At 46.1% G+C, this 15,191-nt stretch overlaps 1 protein-coding gene across 2 annotated transcripts in view; it reads right to left on the bottom strand.

Annotated features, from left to right (window-relative positions):
- The window catches only part of LOC134659138 (protein ERGIC-53), a 250,244-nt gene that overhangs the window by 16,154 nt on the left and 218,899 nt on the right, over positions 1-15,191 (bottom strand). The window contains exon 13 of one of the 2 annotated variants that reach the window (XM_063514764.1): positions 6,405-6,415. The exons of the other annotated variant lie outside the window; for it this stretch is intronic. The gene's annotated coding sequence lies outside the window, so the exon portion shown is untranslated. Of the gene's footprint in view, positions 1-6,404; positions 6,416-15,191 lie in introns of those variants that run through there. 2 annotated transcript variants of the gene reach the window in all.

The raw sequence follows: 15,191 nt of genomic DNA on the forward strand, positions 1-15,191 counted from the left end.
ACTAACGCCTTCTCTTGAACAATAAACATTTACTATATTATGAATGCATTAAATGAAATTAAATTGGTAAACAAGTAAAACACTGTTAATAAATAGGTTTATTTATTATGAAAAAAGTTTATACCTAATTTAATAACATAGAGTGCTCACTCCATACATCAGTTTTAGTACCAAAAAGACTATTAGCATCTAGCATCGAGTAGCGGAACTATCAGTACTGCTACTTGACAATAGATGTAGCACCGACCGGAAAGTCTTATTCTGTTGGGATAAGACTTTCCGGTCGGTGCTACATCTATTGTCAAGTAGCCGTACTGATAGTTCCGCTACTCGACGCTAGATGTAGACACTGAAATTAATAGTCTGAACTGATGTATGGAGTGAGCACTCTTGTCTTACTATATTTCTCTATGATATAACGCAATATAAATAAATTTATTAGGGCTAAACTGAGCTGACTTTTCGAGCTTAGGCCTTAATCTGTAAAACAAAGCATTTTTTTCTGCTTTACCTTCGGGTTGACTGGTAGACAACGCCTTTTGGCTTTAAGTCTGTCTTTTGTACGAAAACTTTTTCTTTCGCGCAACAAAAATTAAATAAATAAAATATCTTTGATGCGATTGGCTACTGAAAGGCGTTCTGACCAAGAAAATCACGCTAGTTCAAAAAAATAGCTAATTCACTACGGGTGTCCGGTTACCGTAACCACATACAATTAACGCATTGTTCTAGCGATTTAGAATTCACCTGGATTCTCCTGCATTATAGTGATGATTTCCCTCCGAAGGTCAGACAATCTTGACCCCTTGGACGCCACGCCTATCGTATGTGGCGCGTCATCCCTCGTGGACCTTGCCGGAATACTATGCGTTGATATTGGGCTGTAGCTGCGCGCGTCACTTGACGTCTGTGGCGGGCAAAGGGTTAACTAATGTACTAAGAACGTTTGTAACTAAATTAGTAAATGAGACTCAGTTTTACAACAGTCAGCGCTTGTAAAATTTCAGTATTTACGATCCTGGGTAAAGTTTTTTGTAATGTCGTTTATAAGCTGTCAACAACGTGCTTTTTCAAGCCGGTGGGACTCGAGTTCTAACGACGCTTCGAATGCTGCACACTCAGGACGACTTGGTGCGTGTTCGGCGCTACGAGTGTGTCGCGGTGCCTATGTTGAACGTGAGCGCCTATGGTGAACGTGAGCGCCTATGGTGAACGTGAGCGCCTATGGTGAACGTGAGCCCCTATGTTGAACGTGAGCGCCTATGGTGAACGTGAGCGCCTATGGTGAACGTGAGCGCCTATGGTGAACGTGAGCCCCTATGTTGAACGTGAGCGCCTATGGTGAACGTGAGCGCCTATGGTGAACGTGAGCGCCTATGGTGAACGTGAGCCCCTATGTTGAACGTGAGCGCCTATGGTGAACGTGAGCGCCTATGGTGAACGTGAGCCCCTATGTTGAACGTGAGCGCCTATGGTGAACGTGAGCGCCTATGTTGAACGTGAGCGCCTATGGTGAACGTGAGCCCCTATGTTGAACGTGAGCGCCTATGGTGAACGTGAGCGCCTATGGTGAACGTGAGCGCCTATGTTGAACGTGAGCGCCTATGGTGAACGTGAGCCCCTATGTTGAACGTGAGCGCCTATGGTGAACGTGAGCGCCTATGTTGAACGTGAGCGCCTATGGTGAACGTGAGCGCCTATGGTGAACGTGAGCCCGCCTCGTCCTCGGACACGCTCTCGGACTCCGACTCGGGCCCGGTCATTCTGTAACACAAGAAAAACGTTTTATTGCGATTCTACAATATGTACCTATAGATGGTCAAGCAGATTTTGTCAGTAGAAAAAGGCGGCAAATTTGAAAAATGTACGTGCGAAGGGATATCGTCCCATAGAAAATTTGAATTTCGGGCCTTTTTTACTGACAAGATTTGCTTGACCATCTACACCCTCACTGACCCAAAAAGAAAATCCACCCTGTATATGTGACCTATATTTATACATTAATACACAGCATGCGCGAAAAATATAGACCGCGGTTTTTGACAAAACGAATGTTCGACTGATCTGAAATAGTAGTTTGTGTTACAAGGGATCAAAATGATATATTTCCGTCAAGGGCGTACAATGAATCCTGAGCGTAATGAGGGATTCAAGTGTTAACGCCCAAGACGAAATAATTTTGATACCGTGTGACACATACTGCTTTTCATTTCAACTGTGAGGAAAATAAAAAAATCTTAGTGTTGACACAATCTGATGCTTAAACAGATTATTTAAGCTAAAAAAGTAATGTGCATAAAAATGTAAAAATACACAGCTAGAACAGAAAAGTGTTACTTTGATCCCTCCTAGCAGGAAAGAAAAGTGCCACTTCGATCCCTCCTAGCAGGGAAGAAAAAGCTCTTTTCCGAATAGGTGGTGTGAAAATGGGATTTTATTTTCGTTGTAACTTCAGAGTGGTCCAGCAAGTGTGGTTACTCACTGCATCCGCCGCCAGTTCAGCAACTCGTCCCCCAGGTTGAAGGTCATGTTGCTCTTGACGCGCAGCCGCAGCGGCTTGGTCGGGGCGTCGCGGTCCCGCGTGTCGGGGTCCCGGGTGTCGGGGCCGCGCGGGTCACGGTCCCGCGAGTCGGGGCCGGGGGCGTCGGGATCCCGCGTGTCGGGGCCGCGCGGGTCGAGGTCCCGGGAGTCAGGGCCGGGGACGTCGGGGTCCCGCGTGTCGGGGCCGGACGGGTCGCGGTCCCGCGAGTCGGGGCCGGGGGCGTCGGGGTCCAGCGCAGCGCGGTGGTGCGGCCGTGATGTCGGCTGCGAAGTGTTTGTTATGCTGTGGTTATTATGCTTGCAAACTTGAATTGACCCATTTTTTATGAGAAACAAGGCGAGATTTGAACTTGATGTCCGTCGTCAGACCAGTTATATAGTTATCATAACTTAACCCAATAGCTTTTCATGCATTATTTTAAGTCGCATAAATAACACGTCTTATGGAAGCGCCTTACACGACACGACTCGCAACTACCGAACAAAATACTCGCCTACCTATGCTGTGACTACGCGGCGGTCCTTCTGCGGGTCCTTGTTGGACCCTTGGGGAGGGTCTGCAAGGTCAACAGTACCTGTTGCGGGGGCTCGTCGTACTCCATCATAACCTGCCTAGCCAGCTCGGAGACGCGGCGGTCCTTGTTGGACCCTTGGGGAAGGTCTGCAAGGTCAACAGTACCTGTTGCGGGGGCTCGTCGTACTCCATCATAACCTGCCTAGCCAGCTCGGAGACGCGGCGGTCCTTGTTGGACCCTTGGGGAAGGTCTGCAAGGTCAACAGTACCTGTTGCGGGGGTTCGTCGTACTCCATCATAACCTGCCTAGCCAGCTCGGAGACGCGGCGGTCCTTGTTGGACCCTTGGGGAAGGTCTGCAAGGTCAACAGTACCTGTTGCGGGGGTTCGTCGTACTCCATCATAACCTGCCTAGCCAGCTCGGAGACGCGGCGGTCCTTGTTGGACCCTTGGGGAGGGTCTGCAAGGTCAACAGTACCTGTTGCGGGGGCTCGTCGTACTCCATCATAACCTGCCTAGCCAGCTCGGAGACGCGGCGGTCCTTGTTGGACCCTTGGGGAAGGTCTGCAAGGTCAACAGTACCTGTTGCGGGGGTTCGTCGTACTCCATCATAACCTGCCTAGCCAGCTCGGAGACGCGGCGGTCCTTGTTGGACCCTTGGGGAAGGTCTGCAAGGTCAACAGTACCTGTTGCGGGGGTTCGTCGTACTCCATCATAACCTGCCTAGCCAGCTCGGAGACGCGGCGGTCCTTGTTGGACCCTTGGGGAAGGTCTGCAAGGTCAACAGTACCTGTTGCGGGGGTTCGTCGTACTCCATCATAACCTGCCTAGCCAGCTCGGAGACGCGGCGGTCCTTGTTGGACCCTTGGGGAAGGTCTGCAAGGTCAACAGTACCTGTTGCGGGGGTTCGTCGTACTCCATCATAACCTGCCTAGCCAGCTCGGAGACGCGGCGGTCCTTGTTGGACCCTTGGGGAAGGTCTGCAAGGTCAACAGTACCTGTTGCGGGGGTTCGTCGTACTCCATCATAACCTGCCTAGCCAGCTCGGAGACGCGGCGGTCCTTGTTGGACCCTTGGGGAAGGTCTGCAAGGTCAACAGTACCTGTTGCGGGGGTTCGTCGTACTCCATCATAACCTGCCTAGCCAGCTCGGAGACGCGGCGGTCGGTCGGTCTGGGCTCCTCCCACACGTCCTCGAACACTAGCCTGTCCACTGCGTCGTGGGGATCTTTCGAAAAGTGCTTCCTGTAAAACAGTTGGAAACGTAACTGAAAAATTAACGACTACTTCTAACCTTTTTGAATTTAAAGTATAGTTTGGCAGGCCGTTTCTGTCAGTAAAAAAGGCGGCTAATTCAAAAATGTAGACGCGAAGGATATTTGAATTTCACGCCTTTTTTTACTGACAAACTGGGTTTGCCGTAGTGTAATAAAAATATTACACTTCAGCATGAGACTAGGGCAGCATTACCTGGTGTCGAGCAGCACGCCGGGCTCCCCCTCGCGCGGGGCGGGGGAGGGGGGGGAGGGCGGCGTTTTGCCTCCTATCTCGCTCAGCATCTGTTGGTAATCATCAAATCAAATATCATTTATTCTCACTCTCATAAATAAATAATAGTACATTATTGTCGAGGTTCGGAAGTAGCTACTTGCAGGCTGAGGATTCGTTTTAAACGGACGACCTTGGGAGTCCGTTTAATTGAATCCGAAGCCAGCAAGTAGCCTTCCAGCCGAGTCATATATAGTGCTTTTCTCAAAAATGGTACAAGAAATAGAAATATTTTACAGAACCAGCATTCTAATTTTCACAGAAAAAAGTAAAACAATTAAAAATATTTGCTTGCCGCCTTTAAAAAAAAAAAGAAGTGTATTTTTCTGCTGAATCATGAATGATCATCCGTTTGGTTGTTTAATGGACCTATACCTTCATTTGATATGACCACTTAAAGTTTTAAAAAGTTTGGAACTCGTTAAATAATGGAATTGTATGCAACATTGCAGTCCCGAAATCGGGACTGCGATGTTTTTAACTTTTTAATTTTTTGAATGACCATAAACTACGCACTTCGCGACCTATTTTTTAACCGGCAACGTCGACTTTGCCGTCCATTTTTGAGAAAATAAATATTATAGGACATTCTTACACAGATTGACTAAGTCCCACAGTAAGCTCGAGAAGGCTTGTGTTGTGGGTACTCAGACAACCATATATATAATATACAAATACATATAAAACGCCCAAGACTCGGGAACAAATATCTGTGTTAATTACACAAATAAATGCCCTTACCGGGATTCGAACCCGGGACCGCGGCTTAACAGGCAGGGTCACTACCCACTAGGCCAGACCGGTCGTCAAAATAAATATCGGAACATACCGTTTATCGTCTTGATAATAGAGGCTCCGCTCAGATATTAGTGAACGCCCTGCCCGCGTAGTTACCTGCGCTCTCGCGGCGCCCCCTGGCGGCGCCGCGGTGACCTTGTGGAACTCGTACACGGCCGCGTGCCGCGCGATGGCCGCCGAGCGCGCCTTGTTGTTGTTGTCCATGTTGTTGTTGTCCATGTTGTTGTTGTCCATGGTGTTGTCACTGTGTGTGTCGTCGATAATTACTTTAGTGTCTTCTAATGTCCTATTTAGCAGTTTATCACTTTTCTTTTAATTCTAAAGTCTAAACAAATACATTTATTAACCTGTTTAGACGACAACGGTTTCACTCACTTGAATTTTTAGTCGCCATTGGCGACATGTTTCGGGCCCTTCGGGGGTCCTTCCTCAGGCTCGAGGGCTCGCGGCGACTGCAACTCGTGCACTGATCGCGCCGCCCGCCTCGTCGCTCGTTGCGCGCGCGCTGACTGCACGAGTTGCAGTCGCCGCGAGCACTCGAGCCTGAGGAAGGACCCCCGAAGGGCCCGAAACATGTCGCCAATGGCGACTAAAAATTCAAGTGGGTGAAACCGTTGTCGCCTAAACAGGTTAAAATATGTCTCACGAAAGTTTAATATCGATTAAATTTATTAACCTAATAAAATGAGCCAACCTGTCGTCTCTGTCCCCCCGCGTGTCCTTGTCGCTCGCGGTGTCCGTGTCCGTGCGTGTGTGTGTGTGTGTGAGCTGTATCTCGACGCTATCGGGCCGCGCGGTGTGCACGTAGAACTCTGGCTCGCTCGGGAGCCACGGGCGGAGCGTCTGTATAATTTCAAATATTACTTTTATACTTATTTTTAATTTTTAACTAGCAGCAACGTCTGCGATCGATGCTATTAAGCTTAGAATAAATTTAAAAGTGGAAAAATGGTTAATCTTTACTTTATGGACCGTCGATTTTTGGGGTGGGGAGGAGGGGAGGGGGGAGGGGGGGGAGAGGGCTACCCCCCAGTCCAACCCCCATGGCGCGGAACCCCATGGTTATGGAGATATCCATGGTTAAAGTTTGTATGGAATTACTATGAAATAAGGGATTACAGCAAAATTTGAAGGGGGAGGGGGTGAGGGGTGAGGGGGGGCGCGCTTCGCCCGAAGGCCCGCTTCGTCGCCCCTGAGGTCGCGAGCTGACCTCGGGGCTACTCCGCGAGCCTTCGACCTCAGCGGTGAAGCTGTTGGATCTGGGGGTAGCTCCGGCGCTGCGGAAGAGCAGCCCTTCCGCCCTCGCGTGACAAAGCAGGCATCGCGTGCGCTCCCTCCGCGCCTCCGTTTTTGGAATTGCTCTCTAGGGGTAGGACAGACAAGCCCACGTGGATAGTGGGGTGATCTGATTCGGTTTTTAGTGACCTTGAGATTCTGGTGACCAAAGATTTCGGCGACCTTGAGATTCTGGTGACCTTGAGATTCTGGGGATAAAAAATTTGGTGACCTTGAGATTTTGGTGACCATAAATTTCGTGACCTTGAGATTTTGGTGACCTTGAGGATGGTGGTGTGGTATAAAAGGTAATATAAATGAACACAAAACAGCACCTTTCGACATCTGCTATGACATTACTCCTTTATTTCATAGTAATTTCATACAAACTTTAACCATGGATATCTCCATAACCATGGGGTTCCGCGCCATGGGGGTTGGACTGGGGGGTAGGCCTTTGCACCCTCTACCCCCCCATACCCAACACTCCCTCCAAATCGACGGTCCATAAAGTAAAGATTAGCCACCTAATTAAACCCTTTCTAAATGTAGCATTCTAGTATTGATAGTTTAGTAGTGAAACGTGGCAAGTGCCTACCTTTCCGTGTGTGTCTGCCTCTCGCTCGGACTCGGCGCCGCCGCGCCCGGTGGCCCGCAGCTTCGCCTCGGTGTGGTTCAAGCCTATACGCAACACGACACATATGCAATGATTATTAATATGCATAATTTAGATAATGGAATACCTATAAGTAGTAGTATATTCTACCGTACTGTAGCAAGAGTGAGCAAACCGCCTTGGTTGAGTAAACGTTGCAGTAGTGTAAGGGCGGTTCCAGACTAGCGTTTTTTCTGCGTGCTTATAATAGGCGCGTATAAAACGTTAGCAAAACCATCTCTAAGTGTTGGTAAAATAAGTATGAAGTGCTTCAAGTTTTACCCTGTCTGTATGTTTGATGTAAACATTGTATTGTATATCAACTCAAGCGCCGATAGCCACTTGCTGGTCTCCGCTGTCGCCGAGTACCACCGCGTGAAGCCTCCTCGTATCGTGTAAGAGCGGGGCAGCTACACACGTGCCGTGTCGCTCACTCACCGCCGATAGCCGCCCGGTCTCCGCTCTCGCCGAGTACCAGCGCGTGTAGCCTCCTCGTATCGTGTAAGACAGAGCGGGGCAGCTACACACGTGCCGTGTCGCTCACTCACCGCCGATAGCCGCCCGGTCTCCGCTCTCGCCGAGTCCCAGCGCGTGCAGCCTCCTCGTATCGTGTAAGACAGAGCGGGGCAGCTACACACGTGCCGTGTCGCTCACTCACCGCCGATAGCCGCCCGGTCTCCGCTGTCGCCGAGTACCAGCGCGTGCAGCCTCCTCGTATCGTGTAAGACAGAGCGGGGCAGCTACACACGTGCCGTGTCGCTCACTCACCGCCGATAGCCGCCCGGTCTCCGCTCTCGCCGAGTACCAGCGCGTGTAGCCTCCTCGTATCGTGTAAGACAGAGCGGGGCAGCTACACACGTGCCGTGTCGCTCACTCACCGCCGATAGCCGCCCGGTCTCCGCTCTCGCCGAGTCCCAGCGCGTGCAGCCTCCTCGTATCGTGTAAGACAGAGCGGGGCAGCTACACACGTGCCGTGTCGCTCACTCACCGCCGATAGCCGCCCGGTCTCCGCTGTCGCCGAGTACCAGCGCGTGCAGCCTCCTCGTATCGTGTAAGACAGAGCGGGGCAGCTACACACGTGCCGTGTCGCTCACTCACCGCCGATAGCCGCCCGGTCTCCGCTGTCGCCGAGTACCAGCGCGTGCAGCCTCCTCGTATCGTGTAAGACAGAGCGGGGCAGCTACACACGTGCCGTGTCGCTCACTCACCGCCGATAGCCGCCCGGTCTCCGCTCTCGTCGTCGAGCAGCAGCGAGTGCTCGAGGCGCCCCCGCGCGCGCTTCGGCAGCCGCTTGTTGCTGTGGTGCCGCTTCCTCGGCTGCAGAACACAATGTCAACGTTTACATATATGGAGATGTACATACATGTGCTACATGATAAAGAGTAGGTAACTTGCCTTGGCGAACTCTGCAGTGGGCACGTCGGCCACGTCCTCGTCCGTGTGGTGCGTGCTCTGCGGCGCGGCGGGCGCACGCGTCCACCGCTTCTACGATATTACATACAATCTCCATTTACACAAATCTTACAGTACTTATGCTGAAATCCGGAGTAGCCCGACTGGGGAAGTATACCTTACAGAAGACTATACATATACAGCCATTATATACCTACTCTTAGTACTCTAGCAATGCTATTACTTATCCACTTTAATATTCTTTATTTTCAGTTCAGAGAGATTCGGAAGGTGTGAATTCATAGCCCGGGAAGACTAGCCAATAAGGCCTAGCCAGTTCCCGTCTTTGTTGGAAGGCCTAGCCAAGATGACAATCGTACATCGACAAACTCCACACCAAATGAAAAAATGTATCAGGATGACAATGATACTACGTACAGTCATTGTTCATACATTTATGTTTTGATTGTCGTTTTCTATCAAGGATCTTGGCTCGGCCTATACGAAGGTTGACTGGTAGAGAATGCATTTTAGCATTAAGTCCGCCTTTTGTACGTTTGTATTTTCATTTGACCGGTCTGGCCTAGTGGGTAGTGACCCTGCCTGTGAAGCCGCGGTCCTGGGTTCGAATCCCAGTAAGGGCATTTATTTTTATTTTTAATATCAGAAATGAAACCTCGGACGACATGTTTGATCACCGACTAAAAAAACTGTTGTTAACGACGTCGCTGTACTCTGTTAAAGAGTACAGTGATCAATACAAATATTAATACTGTCCTTGACATCTAATTGAAAATTTGTTTATATTATTTTACCTTTTTTTTATTGATTTATTTTTGACATTATTTTATGGAACTTGACATTGTATTGTATTACTTAGGGAAGCCCTAGTATTTTATACAATAGATTTTAGTTAAGTTTTTATGACATTTTAATTTGCTTTTTATTTTATTTTATTCTCTCATTGACATTACTGATTTAAACATTGTTATATTTTAAGACTATTTATATTTTTGTGTTGCAACCATTATTACTATATTTTTTATTTTTATTTTCTGTATACAATTGACGATCTTTTTGTGAATTTCTGCTATTTTATGAAAAATGACATGTAAATTTTCAATGAGAAATAAATATTATCTATCTATCTATCTATCTATTTGTGTGATGAGCACAGATATTTGTTCCTGAGTCATGGTTGTTTTCTATGTATTTAAGTACTCGTATTTGTACATTATATATATCGTTGCTGAGTACCCACAACACAAGCTTTCTTGAGCTTACCGTGGGGCTTAGTCAATTTGTGTAATAATGTCCTATAATATTTATTTATTATTTATTTATTATTATTTATTTGAGCAATAAAGATTAAATAAATAAATAAATATACGCACTAGGGTGCCCCCCGGCGGCCCTCCGTCGGGCTCCGTCGAGGTCTGCGCGCGCTCCTGGTTCCGCAGGTGCTCCTTGAGGTCAATGACCCTGTTGTGCTCGAACACGCGCCCGTTGTTTATCACCTTAGGTAACAAGGATTCTCAATAAGAATGAATGAATGCTCAAAAAGTATCAACACAAGTGGCGGCGCCTCAAAAACAAGGATAATCCGAAGCTAATTTGTTTATTTTTTCGCTATAGAAAAATGCTTATGTGAAAATTAGGCAAGCCTGTGGGCGTCAAGTTCTAGGTACGAGTATGTAAGAGTAGTAGAGGTATGTTAAATCACTACATAGTATAAAACAAAATCGCTTCCCTGTCTGTCTGTCTGTCTGTATGCTTAGATCTTTAAAACTACGCAACAGATTTTGATGCGTTTTTTTTAATAGATAGAATGATTCAAGAGGAAGGCTTATGTATAATTTGTTAACCCGTGCGAAGCCGGGGCGAGTCGCTAGTACCTTAATAAAGCTTTCTGGAGGTTAGTTTTCAAATACTACTTATTAAATCTTATGAAAGACAAGTTTTTGAATTATTTATGCCGTTCGTTTCTTAAATGCTCCTAATATTGCTGCGATTGTTGACGATAGAACGGTATGTGACGCCTTCGATATTTGCGATGGATATCCATCTTGTAAAAACGGCGTTTACTACTCCATTCGGGTGTTATGAATACCATATGTTAGAGTCTGTTCGGAAATAGAAGAGTCGTGGAATGCATTGGGTCCCATACATTCCACGACTCTTCTCTTTCCGCACAGACTCTATGCCTTTTGGCTTCTAAACTGCCCCCCATGTTTATTCTATTTTAAGAAGTATGTAGGTACTAGGTATATGTATACCTATACTAGAGTGAAAGAGAGCTATCTTACCCGTATATCCTTATCATTGAGAATGGACACCAAGTCCCGGACGAAGCTGTTGTTGGGGTACAAGCGGTGGTGCTTGCAGTGTATGTCCATCTCCAGATGTTCCACGCTGCCGTTCTGTAGCGAGCGCTCCACCGTCACAATGAACTTGTTCTTGTGGAACCGCTGTAGGTATATTAGTTACGGTCATTTTATTTTTGAAGGAGTTGGATACAGTCCAAGTTAACTTTGCACCTACTTCGACAGAACAAAGCGTGGCAGTGTCTTTTATAAACTCAAAGTTCGTAGAAATAGGACTTGTATTATGACAGTGCCACACTTTGTTATTGTAAAAAGCATGCAGAGTTAATTTAGTCAGGCTCTAGCTGATATTCGTACTAAGTATATTATTTTTTCCAAATGTAGGAAGCGTCGTTTGATGTTTAGTTACACTTTGTTTAAAGGAAAACAACGTGAGGGAACCGAAATAATAATAAAAGACCAAGTTAGCTTCATAAAAAACCAGTGGCTGGCATAAAGGTCTATTATAGCTAGTAATAAACTGACGACTGGTCTGGCCTGGTGGGTAGTGACCCTGCCTGTTAAGCCGCGGTCCTCGGTTCGAATCCTGGTAAGGGCATTTATTTGTGTGATGAGCACAGATATTTGTTCCTGAGTCCAGACTCAAACACCCCAGGGTGTTTTCTATGTATTTATGTATTTGTATATTATATATATATCGATGTCTGAGTACCCACAACACAAGCCTTCTTGAGCTTACTGTGGGACTTCGTCAATGTGTGTAAGAATGTGCTACTGTGATGTCCTATAATATTTATTTATTTATTTATTTAATAAACAGGTATAATTATTGGTCCAGGGCATTGCACCCATCAGCTTACTGAGTTCATAACTTCCCATCGTTGAGCACTGGTATCAGTTCATAACTTCCCATCGTTGAGCACTGGACTCAGTTCATAACTTCCCATCGTTGAGCACTGGACTCAGTTCATAACTTCCCATCGTTGAGCACTGGTCTCAGTTCATAACTTCCCATCGTTGAGCACTGGTCTCAGTTCATAACTTCCCATCGTTGAGCACTGGTCTCAGTTCATAACTTCCCATCGTTGAGCACTGGTCTCAGTTCATAACTTCCCATCGTTGAGCACTGGTCTCAGTTCATAACTTCCCATCGTTGAGCACTGGTCTCAGTTCATAACTTCCCATCGTTGAGCACTGGTCTCAGTTCATAACTTCCCATCGTTGAGCACTGGTCTCAGTTCATAACTTCCCATCGTTGAGCACTGGTCTCAGTCCATAACTTCCCATCGTTGAGCACTGGACTCAGTTCATAACTTCCCATCGTTGAGCACTGGTCTCAGTTCATAACTTCCCATCGTTGAGCACTGGACTCAGTTCATAACTTCCCATCGTTGAGCACTGGTCTCAGTTCATAACTTCCCATCGTTGAGCACTGGACTCAGTTCATAACTTCCCATCGTTGAGCACTGGACTCAGTTCATAACTTCCCATCGTTGAGCACTGGACTCAATTCATAACTTCCCACCGTTGAGCACTGGTCTCAGTTCATAACTTCCCATCGTTGAGCACTGGTCTCAGTTCATAACTTCCCATCGTTGAGCACTGGACTCAGTTCATAACTTCCCATCGTTGAGCACTGGTCTCAGTTCATAACTTCCCATCGTTGAGCACTGGACTCAGTTCATAACTTCCCATCGTTGAGCACTGGACTCAGTTCATAACTTCCCATCGTTGAGCACTGGACTCAATTCATAACTTCCCACCGTTGAGCACTGGTCTCAGTTCATAACTTCCCATCGTTGAGTACTGGACTCAGTTCATAACTTCCCATCGTTGAGCACTGGTCTCAATTCATAACTTCCCATCGTTGAGCACTGGTCTCAGTTCATAACGCCCATCGTCTCATGAGCACTGATGGTGTCTCTTCTATGCCAGGAAATAATAATCGTAGACATTTCTATTCAGTAGAGAATCACTTCAGCCATGGGCGTACCCAGAATTACCCAGAATTTGTTAAGGGGTGGGGCAGAAGTAAAAAAACTTATAAATCTTAGTCCAATTTCTAAAAATTCTTAACTTCGGGTCAGATAGCAGGGTGGGGCAACCGGCCCACCTGGCCCCACCGTGCGTACGCCCATGACTTCAGCCAAAAATCAATAATTCAGAATCGTTCGCTATTGAGAATCGATCAAATTTGGTAGAGAAAGATACCCCTTTATAATCAAAACTAAACGCTGTGATTTCGCGTGCCAAAAGAACAAACGTAAATGTGACAAAAACTACTTACCTGTAGGTGCCGTGTACACATCTTGTCGGGGGAAGTCAGCGCTTCTTCGTCTACTGACCCAGAGAAGAGTGGTGCAAAAAGTTCCAACACAATAAAGTTCCTTGCATTAATTTGGTTAACACATTCACTGCCCCCGACGCACATGTGCGTCGACCGTTATACAAGTTTGTTCCTAGGCCACGCCCCCTGGCAATGAATGCGTTAAATAATTCCATTGTGTGAAATAGGGCAAAACTCCCGGGACACCAGAGCCCGTGCCATGAGTCACTGACAGTGTCAAAACTGACATTTACGCTATCGAGAACGTAATTTACTTTCTATACGTCTCGTTTGAACTAATATGCGAGTACGAGCGAGATGTATAGAAAGTAAATTACGTTCTCGACGGCGTTTATGTCAGTGCCAAACTGATGGTAGCCGTACAGTAACCTTCTCGCCGCCACGTCAATGCAGTAATAAAGTGTCATCATGTCATGTCAAGTGCCATGTCAAAAATTGCACGACGAGAGAGGGAGGACACGAAATGACTTGACACTATATCAAGCAAATGGCGGCGAGAAGGTTAAAATACGTGCTTCTATAACAATATCTGGGAAACCGCGCGAGCTTTGCTCGGAAAACGTATAAAAACTTGATAAAAAACTCAAAAACGCGCGTTTTCCCAGATACAAGATCTACCTATTTAGATCGATTTTTCGCCCCAGAAAACCCCCATACCTATAGCAATTTTCATCGAAATCGTTAGAGCCGTTTCCAAGATCCCCGAAATATATTAATAAATATATAGAGGGTGCTTCCTGTAACAGGAGCAATAAATTAAACTAAAGGCTGTACTCCTCAACTGACCAAAATTTGTTCAGCAACTTTTAAAAATTATGAATCCTTTAGACTTCCTCTTTTTCATACAAAATAAATATTGCCTTCAATGTACGCTGACATCAGTGTTTGATGTTGCTTTAAACATAACGCTTTAAACATAACAAAATTTGCAATACATTGCGTCTTAGAATAAACTTTAAAGTGTAATAAAAATCATAACATGAGTTATTTTCAAAAGTTGCTGAACAAATGTTGGTCAGTTTGAGGAGTGCACCCTAGAGTTTAATTTATTGCTCCTGTTACAGGAAGCAGCCTGTATACAAAAACAATCGTTTAATTAAAGGTACAGATGTGCAATCCAGGTACGGTAATAAAAAAACCAAGATATTTAGCACCTTTTATTTCGTAACTAGAACACAACTGCCCTCGAATATAACACCTCCATCGTAGGAATAAGACACTTAAATGTACAGTCAACGGCGTACAGAACTCGAAATCATAAGTCTTACCTATATTAGGTACAGTCTGCATACGAGTTCCCAACACGGAAAGGTAAAGTTCCGCTAACTTATTTCTATATGGGGCATTATCTATGAAAAGGGACCTTATTGTCGATGGCGCTTACGCCGCACAGCGTCGCGCGGCATTGTATTTATATCGGAGCATCGTTAATAATGGCGTAAGCGCCATCGACAATAAGGTCCCTTTTTATAGATAACGTCACATATCTTCAGATCAAAAATATACGAAGCTCGTGGACAGAGTGTACTAGTTTATACTTCAACCGTGTAGCTTCATCTGTCAATAACTGTACGTTTAGAAAATACCCACTAAAATATTTGTAATCAGTCGGGGTACGTGGTCAGCTGTGACAGATGGACTTTTTAACGTGACCAACTTCTCTCTCCAAAGTCCAAAATATGGTTGTATTTTAGAAAAGTCACAGGCAGCAACTCAGACTGACTATAATATCAAATATGTTTTTTTAATTGCGTAAATTTAAATATTTTTATAAATCTTTAAGAAAAATCGTCGCATTG

Source organism: Cydia amplana, chromosome 24 (assembly GCF_948474715.1).
Source record: "Cydia amplana chromosome 24, ilCydAmpl1.1, whole genome shotgun sequence".
NCBI classification, from domain to species: Eukaryota; Metazoa; Arthropoda; class Insecta; order Lepidoptera; family Tortricidae; genus Cydia; species Cydia amplana.